The sequence below is a fragment of the Cupressus sempervirens genome, chromosome 5 (genome assembly GCF_028749045.1).
Source record: "Cupressus sempervirens isolate cs-2001-9-10 chromosome 5, ASM2874904v1, whole genome shotgun sequence".
In the NCBI taxonomy this organism is placed as follows: domain Eukaryota; kingdom Viridiplantae; phylum Streptophyta; class Pinopsida; order Cupressales; family Cupressaceae; genus Cupressus; species Cupressus sempervirens.
In genome coordinates this window covers 378,461,714-378,486,290 of record NC_143122.1, presented here as the reverse complement: position 1 = coordinate 378,486,290, position 24,577 = coordinate 378,461,714, and positions in this window count along the sequence as shown.

Below are 24,577 nucleotides of genomic sequence, written 5' to 3'. Positions count from 1 at the left end.
TCATGATGTATATTCTTTTAGCATTTCATACCCTATGACTTGTACATAGATGATTATGCATTTTGGTTATGCCATGTGGCATCTTATGTACTTGTATAATATTTAATTTTATTTTGTACTTATGATTATCCTATGATGTGGACTTTGTTATGTATGAGATTTAATCTTAATAAAACTTATGTATGTGATTCATTGTCATGGAACCCTTGAGAGATTTAACTGTTAATGTATTGCTTATGTATGTATGTGAGTTATTGCTTCCACAATGTTATCTCTTATTGTGTAATCTTAACAAAATAATAATTGTTTAGCAAACTTAGTGACATGATACATTGGATTTTAATAAGGATTCTTTCAAGGATCTTAATGAAGTCATGCCTCATCATGTAGTTAAGGAGACTATTGATAGTGGTAGATATGTTAGACTGAATAACCCTTTGTTTGAAGATGATTTTGAAGTGATGCCATCCTCAAGCTCTAGTGTCTCCAATTTTCTAACTGATTGTAAATAAAATTAAAGAACTACAATTTTTAATGCTAGAGTTAATGAAAAATATTCACTCCTACCAAAGCTTAACACACAACAACTTTCTCTTAGCACCATTAATGAAAGAGATGAGAATATTAGGACTTCTAATGGACCCTTAAAGAGAGATAAGGAACTAGTCGAGACCCTCAAATTATTTTTTTGTAAAAATAATAATGGTAACATAGTAGTTTCAGTTAATGAGGAGTCATTTACTGAAGTCACTAGAAAAACCTCTAAGAAAAAGAGGAAAATTATTGAGAGACGGTCTCTTTCTAAATGATAGTAGGAAATCTGGAAAATATATTCCAAGATTGTTTTAAGAGATTTTATAATAATTCCAAATCTCAAAAATCCAAGTGATGCACTTACATAGTTGGAATGTGAGACGTCTAGAGATGCTTGACAAGAAATATATGGAAAGAAAATGGTTTAATAATATCAAGTGAAAAGATATCTTCTGCCTACAAGGAATTAAGATTGTGGGTTTCCAAGGTTATACCATTTGAAATTTATATGGAATTAGTCTCTAGGGTTTTACTCTAATCACCCTAGAGGGAAAGATGACACTGCTATTATAGTTGGACCACAATGGGATGAAAAGGTTATCTCAAATGGATCCTCCCCTTGTCATAGAACCCTATGGGTTATTTTTTAGCACAATAATATTTCCATTGGGGTATGTAATATGGATGCCCCTAATGATTATAGGGACCATGAAGCCTTATGTGAGTGGTTATCTAATGGCCTACCTAAATCACATTGAAATTTTGTTGGGGACTTCAGTATGGTGGAAAATAAAGAGCATAAGAGTGGGGGGAAATGTTCATTGTTCGAAAGGAAATGAACAATTTTTCTGGTCTAACTTCAAGAGGAAGTTTTGAATTTCTTCAATCCTTTAGCTCTTTGGAAGAAGTCTTTCTCTGATTTTTGGTTCACATGGTGCAATAATCAATCTGGAATCAAAGAGTTCACTATCAACTGTATAAGATCTATGTAGAGGATCCCATATTCTTTGTTGAAAAATAAGATGGGCATGCCCCTATTTGTGTCTCTCCCTCTTCTATACCAAATCACCTGCCAATTTATGCTAATGTCTTTATGGACAACTTTTCACATAATAGGAAAGAGAAAAAAATAAGTTTTAAACTCAATTCTTCTTTTCTTAGTGATGAAGAGAATGATGATGCCATTAGAATGATGACTAGTCTTTGTTAACTTTCTAATTAAGGGCAGAAACCCAAGAACATGTGGGAACCTAATAGTGGAATATTGTCTAGGAAATTATACCAAATTATTGGTTAGAAAAGTGCTAATGATAGAACTATGGAGGAACAAACATTAAAGAACACCCTAAATTCCACTCAAAAAGAACTACAACTTAAGGGTTGAGGTCCTAAGTTGGAAGGATAAGCTAGTTGGGATTAAATGCCTATTAAGAATAACTCAGTAGTTCAAGATAAAACGGAAGAAAACCAAAGCTAGGATGAATTGGATAAAGGATAGAGACAAAATTACCAAGTATTTTTTTAATATTATAAGAGCCAAACATAAAATAGAATTGATTGAGAATATTCAAATTTGTGGTGATCTAAATAATGATCCAAGTTGCATTAAAGATGTTTTATTTAGTTTCTATAAGGACCTATTTACTTCATAATTTAATGAGAATTACAAGTTTAATATAGAGAAATGTCTCAAGCTTATCCCGAAAATGATTTCAAATATTAAAGCGACAAAGCTTGAAATGCCTATAACTCTTGAAGAAGTAGAGAGTGCAATTCTCTCTCTAGAAAATGATAACTCACTTGGCCTTGATGACCTCCCATTTTACAAACATAATGCAGAGTGGATTGGCCCTGAAGTATTGGAATTGTATGAAGATGCCTTCAATTAAGGGTCACTAGGTATTGACATTAATAGATGTGGTATCAAATTATTACCAAAGCAGACATATCTAAAGTTAGGAATTGGAGACCCATAACATTATTGAATCTATCCTACAAGATTGTGGCTAAAGTGCTTTATAGAAGAATAGGAGGTCTTCTTAATTAATTTATATCACCAACTCAAACAAGCTTCATTAAAGGGAGATTCATTCTTGAAAACTTGATTACAAGTTGGGAACTAATGCATTGGGCTAAGAATGATGATCAAAATGCAGTGATGATTTTGCTAGACTCTTAGAAGGCCTATGACAAAATTGAATGGTCATTTATTATATGTATGCTGCAAGATTTTGGTTTTCCTCCTTATTTCTACAAATGGATTAGCATTTTACTTAAGGATTATTCTAAACTCATTAATGTGAATGGTGAACTAACTAACAGTATTATTTTACAAAGATCGATAAGGTAGGGATGACCAATTACCCCTTCTCAATTTGTTATTACAACAGATGCTTTGTTCTATATTCTTAGATCTCCTCAACTAGGACCTCGAGTTGGAGGTATCACTCTTTCTAATCATGAGGTACTACTTAATGCCCAGTTTGTAGATGATACTTCTTTGTTTTTTGAATTGGAGGAAAACAATTCTAACAAAAATAATCACAGGGTTTAATTATTATTTTTGGTCTTTGGGAATAAAGTGGTTCCCATTAAATCCTCCATCATTGGTTGGTCTTCCTCCCCCTAGAGTGGATTGTGAATAAAGGGTGGCACTGGTTGGGGCCAAATAAGATTTTAAGGTATTTAGAAATCCCATTCTCTATTGATCTTAAAGATTTGTGGACTTGGTTCTTCTCCAAAATTGTTAAGAAATATCTGAAATGGAAAACACATCTTGTCTCATTGGCAACAAGAGTGCAAGTGGTCCAAAAAGTTTTCTCTGCTCACCATATTTATTTCTCTTCTACATGGTTGTTTGTTAACTATTAAACTAATATTTTGGAAAGGATTATGAGCAATATCCTATGGTTTGATGGGTTAGAGAACAAGAAAAGACATTGTGCCAATTGGGAATGGTGTTGTTTACCTAAGGAAAAGGGTGGGATAGGTATTAAAGACTTGAAAGTTCACGGTATGTAATTGACATCTAAATAGATCATTCAAGCTCTCCCAAGGGAGGAACCATGGAAGGGTTTGGTCAGAAACAACATCTCTATATCGGGAATAAAAATTGATAAAATTTGGAACAATGTTCCTCTATGTGATATAGTGTTTAGAAATTTTTTTGTAATCCATTGTTTGGCTTGAAAGTCATTTGTTCCATTTGGAAGGCATAGTCCCCGGTTAGAAATCTTATCCTATTCATGGGTACAAGTAGTGGTTCTCTTATTCTATTTTGGCTAGATCTATTTGGAGGGGGGTTGAAGCTAATGGTAAACCTCTTGCATTAACCCAAAGTTGTTCCACTAAAAAATGGTATAAATATGACATCTCTTTAGTTCAAGATATTGTGGTTGACAATAGGTTAGGGTATTGGGATTAAATTTTACCTAAATATCACATTCTTAATTCTCAGAAGAAAACTTATAACTCTAATATTTCTAAAGATGTGGGTAACTTCTTCCCCGAACATATTATGAATACTAATTATTTTTTTATAGTGGATCAAGTGGAAAGATGGGAATCAACTTAGTAAGGTTTTTACTAAGAAGATATATAACATTCTCAAGGACAATGCTTCTATTTTTGGTAGGGTGAACCATGGTTGGGGGTTGGGTGTTCAATTTTTAGGTGGCAATTTATCTTTAACTTTATTTGGCACTCTCCTTGTGAGCCAATTTTTTCTTTTCTTTAGATGGCTATTGTTTATGAGAAAACTTGTTGTTGGTAACATTTTGCCACATGGATTAGGTAGCCATATTATGTGTAGTGTGTGTTCTGTTCTAGAATCTTTTAGCATCTATTTTTTTAGTGTGTTTACACCCATGGTGTCTAGTCCATTTTCTTTGGGTCACCCATTGTTTGGAATAGTAGACCTGGTCTTTCTTGGAGTGAAATTTTCACTGGTTTTATAGAGTCTTTTGATCTTAAAGCTAACAATTTCTGGTGTGTTTTAACCTGTGAAATCTTATGGTTCCTTTGGAAGGAGCGGAATGGAGAGATTTTTCAAAAGAGGACACATCTTATTGAGTTTGGATTTAAACTCATACATTTTTAAATTATGTCACACATTTCTTATACTTTACAAACTTCCAAAGATAGGTTCATGGTGTTGATGTTGGATGGAAAATTTTTGATCCACAAGGAGGACCTAGTTTCATGCCAATACGTTTCTATTAAGAAGGACATGCTCATTTATAGAGAAATTGATAACTTGAACCAATTCATCAAAGGATTAAGTATTGAAGATAGATATGTTGATACAAAAAAAGTGTCACATGTACAAATAATACCCGGAGATATGGATTAGGAGGAATGACACATAATTACTAGATGTTTGGAAGGATACCTCTCTCAAGCTTATTTTGAATCTTTTTGTATTAACAAATATTATAGAATATAGGTTACTTCAAGTTGTAATTGAGTGTAATCAATAGGTAGCTACGTGGGTGCTACCTAATACTTTTCTAATTCTTTTTTGTGGTTGTAGAATCATAAGGTAAACCCATCAACTTTATCTATGTTAATGCAAAAAATAATAATGTCATTTATCTTTTTAAATATTTAATATTTATAATAATTTTAATAAGGATATATTTACATGGTACAGTATGAATTCCATTAAATTTTACTCTTTTATATTTTATTTACATAACATTACTTATAAATGAGTAATTTTTTCTATTTAACAATTTATTTTTAAAAAATTAAAATAATTCTTTTCAAATAAGAATGATATTACAATATTTATTGAAAAAAAGATAGCTCATTACCTACAAAAAAATACAATAAATCAAGGGTTTTCAATTAAGTTTAATCAAGAGATCGTTCTTGGGCATTTGAACTTTTGTCGCAATCCTTCCTCTTTCATTGGAAAATCAATATTAATAAGTGAACCATATGATGCTAGTTCATAATCACAAGAGTAGAAATTGCATCATACACATTATCTTATGTTTTAAAGGATATAAAAATGAGAACACAACCCTTTCTATGGTAAAAGTCCCCAAACAATTTCACACTCAGCTCCCACTCACTTAGGTGAAATAGAGATAAAATTAAATTGACTTAAAATAAATCAATCACATCATGATGACCTATATTGAGGTTCAATTATGTCACCACTGAAGACCTATATCATGCATGAAAAATGAACACCACATACCTATGTTGATAATAATGATTATAGCTGGTAGGCAACATGTCTCCTAAGTTAAGATCCAAACCAAGATCCAAAAATTTGACTTCAAATTATTTGTAAATTTATACAAGAGTAAGTAATGGATTAAACCCAATGTAAGATTAAAGAAGTATGCCTTTATTGCAAAGGGCATATCACATTTACTTAGTACAACACCTCAATCTAATCTTATATATGAACAATGATATTTCAAACTATACTTGTTGTCGAAATGAAAGGTTTACTCATCTAGACATGATCAATCTATATATACCAACACCGTCACGAAGCTACATGGCTAGACCTTAACAAACTTGTATATTTTCTATTTATTCTATTTTTTATTTGGATGCAAAAAAGCTCATAGATAAAATAATATTAAACAAACTTTATACACAAGATAAAATATAAAAACAATTAGACATCAACTGATTTGTAGAGATCAATTACACCTATATCTCACAACCTTAAAGAAAGTAATTATTCACTTTCATACCTTATTAGTTCAAATCTTATTCTTTCACACCATTCTAGTTTGGATGGTTGATATCATGTGACCACTTGAAAAACTACAATATTTCTTTTAGTGTGTGAACAATTGAAGGGAGAAGGAAACACAAATGCAAAGCAAAAGATTATGAAATTCAATATTTTCTTTTAAAATGGAAATAAAAAGGCCACTTCCAAAATAGTTCTTCATAATTCTTTATAAAGAAAATTTTCAAATTACTTTCTTAACTTGGCATCGGGCTCGTTTGGCAGTGAGAATATGAGTGGAATAGGCATATGTAAATTCTTAAAATTTTGAATTCTTCGTTTGGGTGCACCAAATCAAAATTGTGAATAGGAATACGTTTTCAAATTTTGGCCCAAAAATGAGCATTTGAAATTCCACCAAAATAGGTGGAATTGGAAGATGTATTCCTATTCCAATTTTATTTATTTTAGAAAACATAAATTTTTGGGTCCATGAATTCCCCATCAAATTTTGATTGAACCAAAGAAGAATAGGAATTCGTATCCCCATTTTCTATTCTAGAATAACTATTCAAATTCCCATATTCTATTCCTGTTGCCAAATAGACTTTGGATTAAGGAATGTTTAGTTAAGAATTTAAAAAGGTGTATTGTTTAGTTAAGAATTCAAAAAAGGTGTCTTACCATGCTAATAAATTGTTCCAAACTCATCATCATATATTTTATTAAGTAAAAATAAGTTTTGAAGAGTACCTGAAACCCTTTATTTTAAAAGATAGAGAAATTAAGCATTAAAGCTAATCTAAGAGAAAATAACAAAACATAGAACACCATTTAAAAGAAGAAAAAAGCCTATAGAAAAACTACACAACCAAAACAAGCAAACAACAAACAAGAAGACAATAAAAAACACAAAAGTAGTACAACAAATATATCACACTATTATGTGAGATAAAGGCACCATCCCTTTCCATTACGACACAGATCTCTAATGCACATAGATAAAGGGTAGTCCTCCGAATGACATTCCCCATCTTTTTCCCATAGAACACCCAAACAGGGATCATTCTCCTCATTCATACCTGAAATGCCCACTAAATAGATTACTATGAACACCAAGGCAAAAAAATTCGTTTTCTTTCTTCTTGTGAAGAAGACTATTGTGAAGCAATGCTAATCCATTGGCGCAATTTGTAGATAAATTTGTATAAGTTATAATGGGCCACCTTCGAACTGATCAACAAACTGATTGAATGTATAGATTTAAAAAATAAGAAGGAATTCTTATCTTATACTAACAAACATTCACAAAGGTTGAAGAAATTTCGGCCTCCTCTTTCTTCAAAGATTTGAACAAGAAATTTGTATAAATTATAACAAGCCATATGAACTGATCAACAATCTGATTGAAAGTATAGATTAAAAAATTGGAAGGATTTCTTGAATTCTTGTTTTAAGCTCACCAACAATCACACAGGCTAAAGAAACTTTGTCCTCTTCCTCCTATAGAGATTTGATCGAGAAATTTGTAAATATAATATTCATTATTCATTCAAGGTTGCAATTGTTTAGCCACTCCATTCGTCCAAACTAAGGCGATGCAAATGTTGATTAAATAATAAAAAGAAATTCACCAACATTGACAAAAGCCAAGAATTCATTGATTCTATTTATCTCTGAAAATGGTCATCGATTTGACATATGCCTGAGGTTTTATTTTGATTAAGTACAAATAGTTTTTGAAAGGACCCAAAACTTTGTACAAAGGGACAAGAAAGATGTAACAATGAGGATCTTAAAACAATTGTGGAAAACCACCCGACAAACTAGAGGGACACACTCAAGTTCCCCACAAGAGGGCAAACAATTCAAGAAACCACAAACCGTCAAACAGGTTTAAAGGTAAATTGGTACATATGGACCTGAGGACATCTGATTCACCCCCTCCCCTCTTAGTTATTCTAAATCATTCTAACAAAGTCAATCTTGAATTTGTTGAATTTCTAAAAAGTTACATCTAGTTTAGACTTTGGCTAAATTTTTTGTGTTATTTGTTGTCTCTATGTTTTTATTGTTTGTTGGTTTTAGTTGTGCATTGTCCCTTTGTTAGCATTGTTCTAGGTTTGAATATTTGTTCTATTATTTTTTTCTTAGTTGGGCATTAATACTTAATCCCTCTATCTTTTAATGTAAAGGATTTTAGGTACCCTTCAAAACCTATTTTTACTTAATCAAAAATATGGTAATGTGTTAGGAAAAATTTAATAGTATGGTATGATATAGTTTCAAATCCTTTTCTTAACATTCATTGATTGTTAAGATAGATGTTAAGTGAAAAAGTAATTTCCAGAATCCTTTTTTAAAAGATGTATTTAGGAAGTGGTCCTTTCTATTTCCATTTTAAAAGAAAACATAGAATTTTATAATATTTTTTATTACATCAAGAATTCCTTCTCCCCATCAATAGTCCACGCTGTAAAAGAAATATTTCAGTTCCTCAAGAGGTTACTTTTAATATCAACCATCCAAATTATAATGTTATGAAACAATAAGATTTGAATTAAGGTATAGAAGTGAATAATGACTTTCTTTAAGGTTCTAAGATATCATTATAATTAGTAAATTTGTTATCTAGAAAAGATAGATGATTATCCTTTCTTGTGTAATATTTCATTTTTTAAGAATAAGCATAGGTGAAAAGAGAGATGATTCACCAAATCCTCAACTAAAGAAGTTAACCAAAGGGTAAACCTTCAATACAAAGGAGAGATGGTTATCTTTTAAGACAAATATAGAGTATCTCATCGCATTATACTTTTTTGATATATAAAAGGAAAATTATTACCTTTTATTATGTAACATCATATTTTCTTATACATTATTGTGTATTAATTTTATTTTTTACAATAAGAACAAATAAAAGGGAGAATGTCACTTTGGGCCAACTCAATCTATAATACCTCTCCCACTCTTGCTAAGTAAGAAGCTATTTCATAATTGAGAAATGATGAAACAAATTAGGATTTGTTTATTTATGCTACTCTATATTGGTAACTCCATGGAGGAAGGCAAAGAGACACAATGTGAGGCAACTCGCATACATGAATTAATACTAAATTTTCTCTTTTTTGTTATTTATGTTGTATATTTGTTGCAATAATTTTTATTAGTTATAATATAGACTATTTTTATCTAAGATTATTAGTCATTTACATTAGATTATTTATTATTGTATAAATTAATCAAATTATAAAGAAATTAAATTTTGATAGTTATTGGTGCACGAGAATCCTAGGTGTAAGGGCAATCTTGCATTGCCAATTTTTTTTAATGTTTTTGTCTTTTAATATGGGTTATTTCAATGTAGAGTTGCTATTTGTGAAAACTTACTACTTTTATCATGTTGGTCATACAAGATCATAATTTTTTGATTGCACATGTGGAGGTTCATCCTAGCGAGATATATCATCCTACAAATTGAGTTTCATTTCCATATCAAATGTAATGGTGAAGTTATTAAAGATTCTTTATATACATTTTTGGTATAAAACTTTGAGCTCAATTTTGAATGTCCTAGAGGCTCAAAAAAGAAGTGAAACTCCAATTGACAAATGCTTGTACAATCACTAATTGTACATTAGAAGCTATCATTTTTTAAAAGTGGTTATAATAGCAAATCAGGTTTATAATTTATTAAGTTATGACCTCTTAAAGTCGAGCTACCTGAAATTATAATTTAAAATTATTTCGAGTTGACTCTATGTAATAAATATGATAAATAAAGTAATTTAGGGTTTGTTGGCCTCAAGGATTAGGCTTTTGGTCTAAAACCTTCTCAAGTGATGGAAAATTGCATATATAAGAGCTTGGTCCATAGGGTTGTCTAGTGTGATTTTGGGAGATTGTTCGTAGCTATATCTTGTAGAATATTGTAAGAAAAATGCTCATGTGGCTTCATATATTGTAATTCTAAAATTGGTAATTCCATATTTTTGGAGATAAGAAGAAGACCACTTTCTATTTTTGTAAATCTCTCTTGTTTCTTTATTTTTGTTGTGTTTATGGTATTAAGGGGAGCATCCTTCATCAAGTACTATTACAGAAGGAATTCTTAAGTTTTTAAGTAGATTGTCGACTATAAGGAATTTTCCATTGGGACTACGGTTTAGGGTTTTAATGATAAGCATAAAAATGTTGCCCTAAGCGTTGCAGACTAACCAAAAAATAGATTGACAAACTTAGTCAATAAAAGTGTTGTCATTGTTGGCAACACTCACGAAGGAAGGTGAACCAGTAGTAAGGCACAATCGGTGACATACGATAATGTGCATTCCTCGCTCACACAAGTAGTATGAGTATGAGAAGATATATAAGCCTAAGAAAGACATAGATAAAGGTGATTTACTTAGCCAAAGGATCTAAGTGAAGTCTACACGTGCATTAGGAAACCAAGCAGAAGAAACAATGTACAGATCACCAAGAAGACCCAACATTGACACCATGATAGAGATCAAGCAAGAAAACCATGGTTGTCTTGTCATGCAAAGGGTAAAAGTGCACTCAATGTCACATTTAATGATGAGGGAAAAGAGAATAAAAAATAGCTAGAAGAATTTGAATATGAATTCTTCTCAGCCAGAGCGAACCATCGAAGGCATATGGCACCCATGACTTCTGTATCAACACCTACATATGATAGAAGCGACACACTACTAGAACAAGAAGACAAGCTAGTAGTAGGGGAGAATTCAAGATTTGAATTCACAGTCTGAGGCTTCCAAGTGAAGCTAAATGGGAAGTATAAAAGAAGATATAATAAAAAGGTGAAATGTTATATTTCCAAGTAATTAGCCATATATCTAGAGGTGGATGAGCTAAGGGGAATCTCAAAGAGGAGAAGATGAGTGACAAGGGAGGTCATCCTAAAAGAGCTATTGTGACAAGGAAAGCTTGGGAGAAGCTTCAAACAATAAGTAACACAAGGTTATCATGTGCAAGTGCAAGGAGGGCCAAGCGCTCCAATTATTAGACGCTGAAGAGCGTAGAGCCAAGAGAAGGTAGAGCACAAGAGGGTCTACATCAAGCTAAGTTTAGTATCTAAATAGTTAGATCACTTCTATGTTGTTTACTCACCTTCACAATAGTAAATCCCAAGGAGGGTGGACCGTAGTAGGTTCTTTATAGGAATCCTCTAACAAGGTGCATATCAACTTGTGTTCTAAAGTCCTTTAACTAGCCTACTCCTAACATGGAAGATATTAACAGGTCTCATTGAAATCCCTTAACAGGATGGTACATCATAGTGTCATTGTAATATTTTAACATGGATATGCTATTGACTGGATGCACTTCAGAAGAGTACAAATTTGTGAGGATCAACTCATACATTGTAGTTTTTACCCGAGTTAGATTTCCATGAGATAAATATAGTGTTACGTATTACTAATTTCATATGATGATTATTTTCTTAGCCCTAAGTGGTTGAGTTATAGCTTGCATTTACTAGTAGATAGGTGTGATGTAAAACTTGAAGGAAAATGTTGAACCTAGTAAGTATATTGGTTCACCCCCCACCCTCACCCCCTCAGTATATTGACCTATAGTTGGGACCAAAAATTGGTATTAGAGTGTAGGTCCTCAGTAGAAAAGAAGGTTAACAACTCAAGGAAAAGATCAAGATGTTTAGAATAGAGGCATCAAAGTTTTCTAAGGACTCTTTGAGATGCCTACTAGAGGCATATAGAGGTCAAATATGTGAGCGATAGGGTTAAATCTCTGCTAATGAGTTGAAAGAGATGGATATACACACAACCACAATGGATGCCCTAGCAAGCACTTTTTCATACTCTAAATACAAAGATGTGAAGTTAAATCTCTGCTAGTGAGTTGAAAGAGATGGATATACACATAACCACAATGGATGCCCCGGCAAGCACTTTGTCATAATCTAAATACAAAGATGTGGAGAAAATGGAGACAACCCACAAAATGTGGGAGAAACTAAAGGTTGTATTTGGTGGAGACAAGCAAGTCATGAGGGCTAAGGCTGAAATCCTACGAGGAAAATTTGATAACATGAGAATGAAAGAAGGAGAGGACATTGAAGCCCATGCAAGCGAGTAGAGGAGATCATGCTAGCCATCAGAGCATGTGGTGAAGTAACATCAGAAGATGAGTACATATGAAACATGTTGAGAACCCTGCTACCCAAGTATGTCATAACGGTGTCATCCATTCAAGAGATGCGAACAATAGACAAGATGGGTGTGTCACTTTATGCACTGATACGAAAGTTCACTATGTTTGAGCTTAGCAACTATGACAACAGTCAATCGAAAAGAGTTGAGAAGGCATTCAAAGCCTTCATTTCTCTAACTACAACATTGAGGGAAAAAGGAGAACCAAGCACGTGCAGAAAAAGGAAGGAGCTGGAAAGTTTGTACACTCAAGAAGTAGAGTAAGAAGAACTAGAAGCTCTTTTTGCAAAAAGAATGGTTAGAGGAAAAGGCAAGTACAAAGGTAAGCTTCATTTCAAATGTTTCAACTGCAAAAAGGTAGGAGACTATGTTGCTAGATGTCATGAACCTGTTAGGAAAGAGACCAGAAACTATTGAGAAAATAACAACTAGAAATGATCCTTCATAAAGTGGTCAAAGGAAAAAGAGAAGAAGCAGTGTTAGATCTCTTAAGAAGGTTTGATTGATGAAGAGTCAACTAGTGACGAGGATGAAGTATCCTTTGTCACCATTACAAAGGAAAGAGTAGAGAGATCCCTAATAACTAGTACTAGTATCAATAGGAGCTAGATAATATATAGTGGTTTCTCACATCACATGTCAGGTGATAGGAGCAAGTTCTACTAAGTCAAGGCCTATGATGGAGAAATGGTGAATTTAGGAAACAACTCACAATGCATAGTTATAGGAAAAGGTACTATAGACCTGAACAAGTCCACTTACTATGAAGATGTGTACCTAGTGGAAGGACTTAAGTACAACCTATTGAGTGTATCTTAGATTGATGCAGGAGCATCCTGGGGTAGTTGGCAATCCTATATGTTGGATTTATTTTGACCTTGGAGTTGGAGGATTTAGTTGTAGAAGGGTTGATGCTCGATTGCTATTAAGTAGTCCTTGGTTGTATTGATGGCCGAGGGGCTCGGTCTCTAAAGGAGCTTAGTGTATATTGGGCTTGGCATACAATTCATTTCTCGACATATACTATGTTTCTCAGCACTTACTACATTTCTTGGCATTTCTTGGTTGTTCAACACTTGAGGAACTCAACAATGCTTTTGGGAGCTTGGTCATGCTTGGTGCTTTTGCTGACACTTGACAACGTAACACATCGTATCGAGTTCGTGTGAATTGGACTAGCCAACTTGGTATATTTAATGTCTGTGATCATAATGTGGATCGATCGTGGAGATTTATGGACTTATTTGGGCCTTGGGTCTTTATCCTAGGTGTATTTAATGTGTGTTGTAAGATGACTAAGGCATTTTGTATTTATCTGTTGTAGGTCGACTTGTCGCTCAAATATGTATTTAATGTAAGGGTTGATTTAATTTGTAATTTGCTATGCTCACTTGTGGTTTAGTTGGGTATAAGTAGAGGGTCTTATGGAGTCTTGAATCATTTTCATCCAACATGGAGAAGGAGTGGCTAAGAGAGCGAAGTTTGTTGGCAGAGCTAGTCGTTGCAGCTTGGGAAACAATGAGCTTTCTTGATGGCTTCAGAGCACAAGTTTAGATTCTTCTTGGGGTTTCTACCAAATTGTGGATTTGGGCTAGCTAGTGATTGGATCTTGGAAGGTCTTGCAGAATTACTATTGTAATTGCTTATGTATTTGCATGTAACCCCATAAGGCTTACAACTAGATATGTTGGATGTAAATCTTGACTACATTATGATAATTGGTGTTATTCTGGATCTAAATTTCCATTTTATTATTTATATTTTGTTATGTGGTTATTTTCTATTGTCTAGAACATCTCCTTCGAGGATTCTCGTTCCTTGCACTATGTCGTGGTATCAGAGCAAAGGTTGGGTCCGATTAATCTAGTGGATTTGTTTCTTTGGGATTGCGAAGATCTTGGAAGATGCCTTTGACAACATTGGACCTCAGGACGATTGATGATCTCTGTGATGTTGTGGAGACCAGAATTTCAGAGAAGGTTAGATCAGATTTCAAATCAAAGCTAGAGATAATGAAGAATGAGATCATGAGGGCTATTGCCAATTTACCAAGGAATATGGATACTAAAGATGGATATGAGGAAGCTCCTGAAGACTTTGAAGTTGTTGGATCTAGTGGAGAAGATAGATTGGATTACATGGAGAGAATTATGGAAGATGGGGTTGGTTGATAGGGTTGATCTAGATCTTTGTTGAAGCTGAAGCACAAGATGTATATTTCTAATTTCTCAGGTACTTTGAATCCTGAAGAGTTGATTGATTGAATTATTGAATTGGAAGACCACTTTTAGTTAGAGGATATTGGTGATCCACTCAGAGTGAGATTAGCACAAACTAAGTTGAAAGGATATGCTTCTTTATGGTGGAAAGAATTGCAAAGAGATAGGGAAGAATAAGGTGAAATGAATATGCCTTGTTGAAGATTGATGGTGACAAAACTAAAGGCTAAGTTCATTCCTATTGATTATGAACTTGATTTGTTTAAGAGATTGCAGACTCTAAAACAAAAGGATATGTCTATAAAAGATTATACTAAGGGGTTCTATAAATTGACTATTCAGTCTGGAAATAGAGAATTGTCAAAGGAAAATGTGGCTTGGTATATTAATGGTTTGAGATTCAATATTCAGGACGAGGTTGGTATGCTAAATATTACTTCAGTGGAAGATGCTTATCGGTATTTTTTAAATGCAAAAGATAAGTTGAAGAGGAGACATAATTCTTGAGGGAAAGAGAAGCATGATCACTCGACAAAGGATAAACTGAGCACAAAAGATGGATCAAAACCTGTTCAATTAGGGAAGAGGACGCGTAAGGTTTCCATTAAAGGTAATGATTTTCATTGCGGTGAAGGACATAGAGCTTATGAATGTCCCCAAAAGGCTGGTGATAGAAGAGTTTCTATTGTGAATGAGGCTGAAGACTTAGTCAATCAACCCAAGATGGAAGGAGAGAACTTGTTGCCTTGGATAATGGTGTTTGGTAAAAAGGTATTGAAACCTTGTCAAAAGAGTAGCTAGTAAAATTTGCAATCTAATTGTGGATGGTGGTAGTACTAATAACCTTGTTGCTGAGGAGGCGGTTTAGAAACTTAGATTGAAGAGAGTGAGACATCCTTGTCCATATATGATTGTTTGGTTACAAGACGAACATGCTTTGAAAGTGAGGGAGCAATATTTTGTTGATTTTCAGATTGGGCAGTATAAGGATCAAGTGTTCTGTGGTGTTGTGGACATGAGTTCTTGTCACATATTACTTGGTAGCACTTGGCAATATGATTGCAGAGATGTACATGATTGTGTTAAGAATGTATTTACAGTTGAGAGGGTGGACAAAAGTTTTCACTAATTCCTTTGCAGAATGAGGAACTTGGTAGGAGGAACCTATGCTTTGGGATCCAAATTGAGTTGAAGGATTCTAAGAGGGTTAGAGATCAACATGGAAAATAGACCTCCGTGACCCTGAGAAAGGATGTGCAGAAGCAAAGCAACCATGTGACTATTACTGGAAGAGATTGGCAAAGGTGGAATAAAGGGAAGAGTGTGCAAGATGATAACTTGGAGGATATGTATGTGAAGAACTAGTTCAAGATTTATGTGTTGAATCTTGCAAGATGTTCTTCCAACCACTAAGAACATCTTTTCACACCTAGGGTATCTAATGTAGGAGCATCTTGGGGTAGTTGGCAATCCTTCATGTTGGAGTTATTTTGACATTGGTGTTGGAGGACTCGGTCATAGGAGGATTGATGCTTGATCACTATTGAGTAGTTCTTGGTTGTAGCATTGGCTGAGGGCTCGGTCTCTGAAGGAGCTCGACATATATTACTTGGTAGAACTTGGCAATAGGATTGCAGAGATGTACATGATTGTGTCAAGAATGTATTTACAGTTGAGAAGGGTGGACAAAAGTTTTCACTAATTCCTTTGTAGAATGAGGAACTTGGTAGGAGGAACCTAAGCTTTGAGATCCAAATTGAGTTGAAGGATTTTAAAAGGGTTAGAGATCAACATGGAAAATAGACCTTTGTGACCCGGAGAAAGGATGTGCAAAAGCAGAGCAACCATGTGACTATTACTGGAAGAGATTGACACAGGTGGAATAAAGGGAAGAATGTGCAAGATGATAACTTGGAGGATATGTATATGAAGAACTAGTGCAAGATTTATGTGTTGAATCTTGCATGATGTTCTTCTAGCCACTAAGAACATCTTTTCGCACCTAGGGTGTCTAATGCAGGAGCATCTTGGGGTAGTTGGCAATCCTTCATGTTGGAGTTATTTTGACATTAGAGTTGGAAGACTCGGTCATAGGAGGATTGATGCTTGGTCACTATTGAGTAGTTATTGGTTGTAGTGTCGAGGCTCAGTCTCTGAAGGAGCTCGACATATATTAGGCTCCACATACACTTTATTTCCTAACATATACTATGTTGGTTGGCACTCACTGCTTTTCGTTGCGTGTGTCCGTTGTTCGACACCTAAAGAACTCGATAATGCTTGGTGGTTCCATTGACACTTGGTAGTGCAGAACATAGAATGGAGTTCTTGCGGATTGGATTGGTCAACTTGGTATATTTAATGCATGTGATCATGATGTGGATCGATCATGGGATGTTTGGACTTTTTTGGGCCTTGGATCTTTATTGTAGGTGCATTTAATGGGTGTTTTAAGCTAACTAAGGCATTTTGTATTTAATATCTATTGCAGGCCGACTTGTGACTCAAATATGTATTTAATGTAAGGATTTATTTAATTTGTGACTTGCTAGGATGATGTTTGACTTAGTTGGGTATATGTAGAGGGTCTTGTGGAATCTTGGATCATTGTCATCCACCATAAAGAAAAAGGAATAATTGAGAGAGTGAAGTTTGTTAGGAAAGAGAGTAGTTGTGGCTTAGGAAACAAGAAGTTTGCTTGGGGGCTTGCAAGCACAAGTTTAAATTCTTCTTGGAGTTTCTACCAAATTGTGGATCTAGGCTAGCTAGTGGTTGGATCTTGCGAGGTCTTGCATAATTACTATTGTAATTGCTTATATATTTGGTCGTAACCTCAAAGCCCTTAAAGTTGGGTCTGTTATATGTAAATCTTACGATTCTATTATGAGAATTGGTGTTATTCTGTATCTAAATCTCTATCTTATTATTTATATCATGTTGTGTGATTATTTTCTGGGGGCTAGGACATCTCCTTTGTGGATTCTCTTGTCTTGCACTACATTACAGATAACATACAAAGGCTACAAGTTTGAGTTTGAAAAAGGGTCTTGCAAAATATTTGACAAGATAAGAAAGATGCTGGCCACAGGAGAGCAAAGCAGAGGTAACCTCTTCTACCTCAATATTTTTGGTAATACTTGTATATGATAGCGAGATATGACAATAGCTGGGTATAGCATTGAAGACTATGTCATGTGAATTTTGAAAGCATTGTCAAAGTAGGAAGAAATAATTGTGTAAGGAGTTTACCCCACATTACTAAACATGACAATGTTATATATAAGGACTATCAACTAGGGAAGTTGGCATGCTCAAGTTTTACTAGAGAGTTGTTTACTTCTGAACATGTATTAGATCTGCTTCACACTAACTTGTGTGGTCCTATGAGTACAAAGTGTGTATTTGGAGACTTATTTTATGCTATTTATTGATGGTTTTTCTAGAATGATGTGGATAGTTTACTTAAAAGAAAAATTAGAAGCTTTCCACATGTTCAATGCCTACAAAGAAAAAGCGGAAAGAGAAACTAGTAGAGCATTGAAATCCTTGAGATAAGACTAGGGAGGTAAATTAACCTCACAAGATATTGAGAGATACTATGAGGAGCATGGAATCAAGAGATAAATGTCATCTCCCAAGAGACCTCTACAAAATGGGGCAGGAGAGAGAAGAAACATGACCATCATAGACCATGCAAGAACATTGATCATTTAAAATAATGTTGCACAAATCTACTAGAGATAAGTTGTAAGCACAACACTGTACACCTTGAATAGAGTACAAGTGAAGAAAGGAACAAAGAAGACTCCCTATGAACTATGGTTTTATCACACACCATCTATCAACTACTTCAAGGTATCTGGAAGTAAGTGCTACATTAAGAGGAATGAATATCAAAGAAAGTTTGAGCACACGAGTGATGATGGTCTCTTCTTTGGATACTCCACCAAGAGAACATATTATTGGTTTCTAAATCTTTGGACCAACAATATTGTAGAGTTCACCAATAAAGGTAGATGAATTATCAGAAAAGAATGAAGATGATTGTAAAAAAGAACCATAGGATTACAGAAAATTTGAGTACATCCCACTCAACACATTGGAGAAAATATTGGTAGAAGAAGAGCTTATGCAAGAAGTCATACCAGCTCAAAACAAAGAAGCTCAATAGGGAGAGAAAAGAGTGTTGGAAATCTAATAGGGAAAGTGGGTGATGAATGAAGATCCATAGAACTTCTACTTCAAACATGAAACATATTGATATCACCACATACAACCCTCATTTAAACATTCATCTCATATCAATGCAATCATTCACATTAGCATAATATCAAATCCACCTTCTAACTTCATGAATGTAAACTCATAAACACATAAGACATCAATGCACATATTTGGTGATATTGAAACCCTCCAAGGTGAAGGTAAAACTACACTAGTGATGACACCCACAAAATCTTCACTACTGCAAAAATAAAGTTGTGCATGTTAAGGTTACAAAAATTTGATCACTTCTAATGATCTACCTTGTGAAGGGTCTTCCCTATTAAAGGCTAAAAGAACTTCTAGGTTCTACCTTGGTTAAAGGATTTTTACATTACAATGAATTGAGTACTCCGTTAGGAGATTTACATAAGCTTGTTAAAGCTAATATGTTAAGAGATTTAAACCCTGAAACACTTGTTAGAATGTTTAGTACCTAATCGTTTGGTTATCATTTAAATGCTTGATAAAGATCTCCTCTGTGCAATATAATATCACCTTACTGTGATAGATATCATATATCTTCGCTCAAAACTCTTCACTGCATTGGTCGGTCTCTACACTCTCACTCACCTCCAAAACTTTGCATGCAATCAAAATCTCCACACACATGCGCCCATATGCTCATTAAATTGAATTTGATCACAAATCCTCTTTAAATAAACTATTGGGTGAATCATCTAGATACAAATCAACAATCTAGAATCAATCCTTTTGTTGTTTAGTCATTGCATTTTTCTGATTGGTGGATTTCCTTACCTGGGGATTAATGATCTTCCTTTGAATACACAATCACCTCCTTGATTACCTTGTCGATCTTTAAAACACACTTCTAACTTAATAAAACTGGTTAACATAGGATTCAGAGACATTCCAAACAAATATGTGAAACTGTGTTACTCAACACTTACATCACAATGGCGCTCGACATAAACTATTTCTTCATGTTATTCCTCAGTGTTAACTGTGCTCGTCATGAACTTAATAACTCGGCCTTTGTATCACTCAACGTCTACTGATATCTATGATAATCTCAATAATTATTGGAGTACTTGAAAACCATTATCTCATTTGGTAGTAACTACTGCTCAAATATGAATTGGAATATGTACAAGTCTTCATTCCTTAGCTCGACCTATATAGGATGACTCAGTTGTAGTGATGACCGAATAATCCTACCTAGTGAATGACTAAATGTTTGAAACTAATAAAACATGACTTGGGGACTAAAAATCTCCCCCTTTGACATTAGAGGCAAAAACACTATGTCATGATTAAAAATTTGTTTATTACAAAACTAAAATAAAAGTACTCCCCCTTAGAATATAGTCCATATCTTCACTTGGTATAAATTTATAGGTTCTGACTCTGTCACTTAGTATATACATGTTCAAAACTTTAAAACTTCAAAATTTGTTCTATTCTCTTCTCATTTTCCCCTTATTTTCTTCACATTTCCCCCTTGTTTTTGTCACTTATGTCTTTTGGGGAGGAGATGTCAAACCAAAATTATCCAAAAAAGGTTTGTGAGTTTGCAAAATATCGCACAAGACATTATCCCAATTAGTCCTCATGTTTTTAATAGCTTGAATCTCTAGCTCCAATTTTACTACAAGATTACTCAGACTATCACCAAATGACAAATATGGATCAACATGGACTAATTCCTTTGAACTCTTCAAATGCAATTGCATAACCTCAAGGTGAGGTGCTATCATGGCTTGTATACATATCAACTTTTCTCTAATCTTGCTATATTTAGCAGTCAACTCTATACACCTTGCCTATTGAATATTGATCTTAGATAAATGGGTAGCAATAGAACTTACATCTGTGGATAGTGTATTTGCATTGTGTTGCAAGTTAGCTTCTAGCTGGTCCATCGTCTCTCTAATATCCTTCATGTAAGTTGAGCTATCACACAATTTTCTAAACATTGTATTTACATTATTTGAAACTCGTTCCAAATTGGTCACAAGTTTAGACATCTCAACCTATCTTGCAACAATCTTAGCTACAACCTTTTCCATTACATTCTTTTCAAACTTCTTCTCTCACCATCGCATCAATGCCATTGGCATCCACATTAGGGTCATTTATTTTCTCTACAATTTTTAACAACTGCTCAACAACTAAAGCATCTCATCTAAATTATCAATAACAAAAGAATTAAGAAATATATATTTTATATCATATAACACCTATTTTGTGTTTGTTTCTGTTGGTGCTCTCTTCTCAACTCAGCTTATTTTTCTTTCCTTGCAAATAATTCACTCAAGATTTTCTTCTTCAATCAATGTCAACTTGTCCCAATCTGGTATAGCAATATCTTTTTCAAGCATAATAAGCTTAGCTTGAAATGAAATAGGGGACTGGACTTTCTTCCTCTTAGTACTTTCACTTGGAGTGCTCAAGCTCGCAATAGATAGTTGTATGCTTTATGTTTCGAGTTCCAGACTCGATTCGTTAACAATTGCATGTGTATCCTCATGACCTCGTTTCTACTCCTTGGTTAATGTGAGTTCACTAGTTGAACTCTATTGCACTATCTCCTTTCTTCCCTTGATCTGGGTTCTTGACACATTTGGCTTTTTACTACAAGTAGTAGATTTCTCTACTCGATCTTTTTAACTCTCTTGTTCCTTTCTCTCCTCTACCTGATATTTCTCCTCATTTGCCAGCCCACTCTATTTCTTAGTAGTAGTAGCATCCTTTGCCTCTTGTGACACGTGTACATTAGTATCAACGGTAACTATAGATGTATCAATTATATTGACTATTCACTATTAATATTGTTTCTGCTCACCAATCTTTGGATATTCATTGATTTGCACAATCACTGGATTGGTTTCCATCAATGCATCTTTAATTGATTTAGGAGCTTACTCCTACTTCTCTAGTTCGGTAGACACAGTCCTTTCTAACTTTTGATCAATAGTAGTCACATCTAGCACTGCAGTATCTGGAGTTTCATCCTCAATAGTGACTACTTTTGTCTTCTTCATAATTGGCTTAGTCATCTTATGAACTGCCTCAACTAATTTATTTGCATTGTCATGCATGTACAATAATGAATGATGCATATATGCATCATGAATATACAAATGAAGGCATGTGTATGTTCTTACATACATGCATACATTCAACTATACATGCATAGATCCATCCATAAATACCAACATACATACATTCATCATGCATGCATGGAGTCGTAAATGCATTGATTCATACATACATAACTTGTAGATATATGCATCCAAACATTAATACATGCATGCATACATTGATTCATATATGCAAATACTACTACATACATACATTCTCATGCATGCATATATTCATAGATAGATAATTTTCATTCATTTAAATGAATGTGTGTACATGTGTATGTATGCATGCATCCATGGGAATAAATACATGCATGAGCGTATGAGTGTATGCATGTATAAGAATGAATGATGCATATAAATATTATGAATGTATGGATAAATATGTGTAAACATTCTTACATACACAATCACCCATACATGCATAGATCTATCTATACATACATTCATCCATGCATGCACACATACACACAAATACATAGATGGCATAGACTTCCATGTAGATACATTGATTCACTCATTTGAACATTCATACACACATTCAATCATAATGCATGTATGCATGCATATTCATTCACAAACACACACACACAAACATACAAATACATTCACTCACACCTTCATTCATTCCTTTATTATGAGTGTATGGATAAATGTGTATACATTCTTATATACAAATTCACCCATACATGCACACAAATACATACATAACATACACTTCCACATAGATACATTGATTCACTCATTTGAACATTCATAAACACATTCAATCATAATGCATGTATGTATGCATATTCATTAACAAACACACATACAAAGAGACATACAAACAAATTCACTCACACCTTCATTCATACCTCCATACATATATACATTTATTCAATCATAATGCAAATGTGCATGTATTAATTCATTCTCGTACATTATGTACATAAATTTAATTCATTTGAACGTGTGAAATATATTTTTAACGTATGTATGCATGCATGAAAATGAATGAATGCACATACATAAGGTGCATGTACAAAGTGAATGATGCATATATGCATTATGAATGAATATGTGCATTTCATTCATTGATTCGAACATTCAATCATAATGCATGCATTCACATGTCCAATCATAAATACATTTTATACATACATATATAAATTCATATGTGCAATCACAATGCATACATACATTAATTACATGCATACATTCTTCATTAATTCACACTTTCATAAATAAGAATATAATTATCTACACTTGGTTAATGTCATTAATCTTAATGTAAAAGAACAACACACATACATTCACTCATACATGAAAACATTTATGTGTTCATTCACACCTTTGATATGTTCATCCTTTTATTCAAGGTTTCATACAATCATTCATTCAATCCTACTTTCATTTATTCATTGATTCATACATACATACATGCATACATTACTTCATTCACTCACATGCATTCATACCCCTATAAAAATATATTTATTCATTTCTCCTTTCATACAGACATGTATTGATACCTTATACATATATTTATTTATTCTATAATTAGTGACTGCTAATTAATGTCATTAACTTTAATGGAAAAAAATTTAAAAATACTCTATAATGGTTAGATGTCAATGAGATATGAGAATTTTATAAAATATAAGACTCAACTTATCATTAAGTTGTATACATGTAATTGTCAAACTTACTCAATATTTTATATCAAATACATACATACATTCATTCATGTATTACTCTAGAAAAAAAAGAACATTAAAGAAGAACAAGAATGACCTCTTGAAGGATGTCCATCCTTAAAGAGTTTGTGGAGTGTTATTTTTACCACTCCTGAAAAAAAATCCATTAATAATAATTGTCAAGAAATGTGTACCAGGAATTTAGGCATTCACCATTACACAAAGTCTATTTACAATAAGATATGGACATCTTTTAAATAAGAGTACTCCCTCTGCATTTGTATTTATGTTAATTCTTCTATAAGAATGACCCCATATGTTTCACATTTCACACCTAACAATAATAAATCTTTTAACAATCAAAATCATCAAATGATGCATTATTAATGTGTATATTGGCATTTTCTACAAGTAAATAAAAACAAACTGCAGCAAACAATTGACTCTTAATGAGTGAAAATTGCTATTCAAATCTATTTAAAGAAAACCCAAGCAAAAAGGAAAAACAATCTTATAAGACTCCGTAGATTCTGTGGTGTGTAATCATATATTCATACATGTTTTCCATAAAACGTTTAATTATGCTATGAGCTCTAAATAGTGCTTTGAAAATCAATATGAAATGGGAAAAAACACCAACTTACAGCATTTTATAGCCTGTTGGGTTTTGTCCAAAGCTCCTTCAAAACCCATATTAGAGATTCAAGCTCAACTTGCAAAATCTGAGAGTGGAAAAGAAGAAATTGAAAGAACAATTTTGACCAATCCCCTACCACATGGTGATCAAAGAAAGAATCTTTTTAGAAATAGGTACTTTTATAAAATGAGTTGAAAAAGTAGTATACATTATTGTCTTTAAAATTACTAATTCTTCAATGAA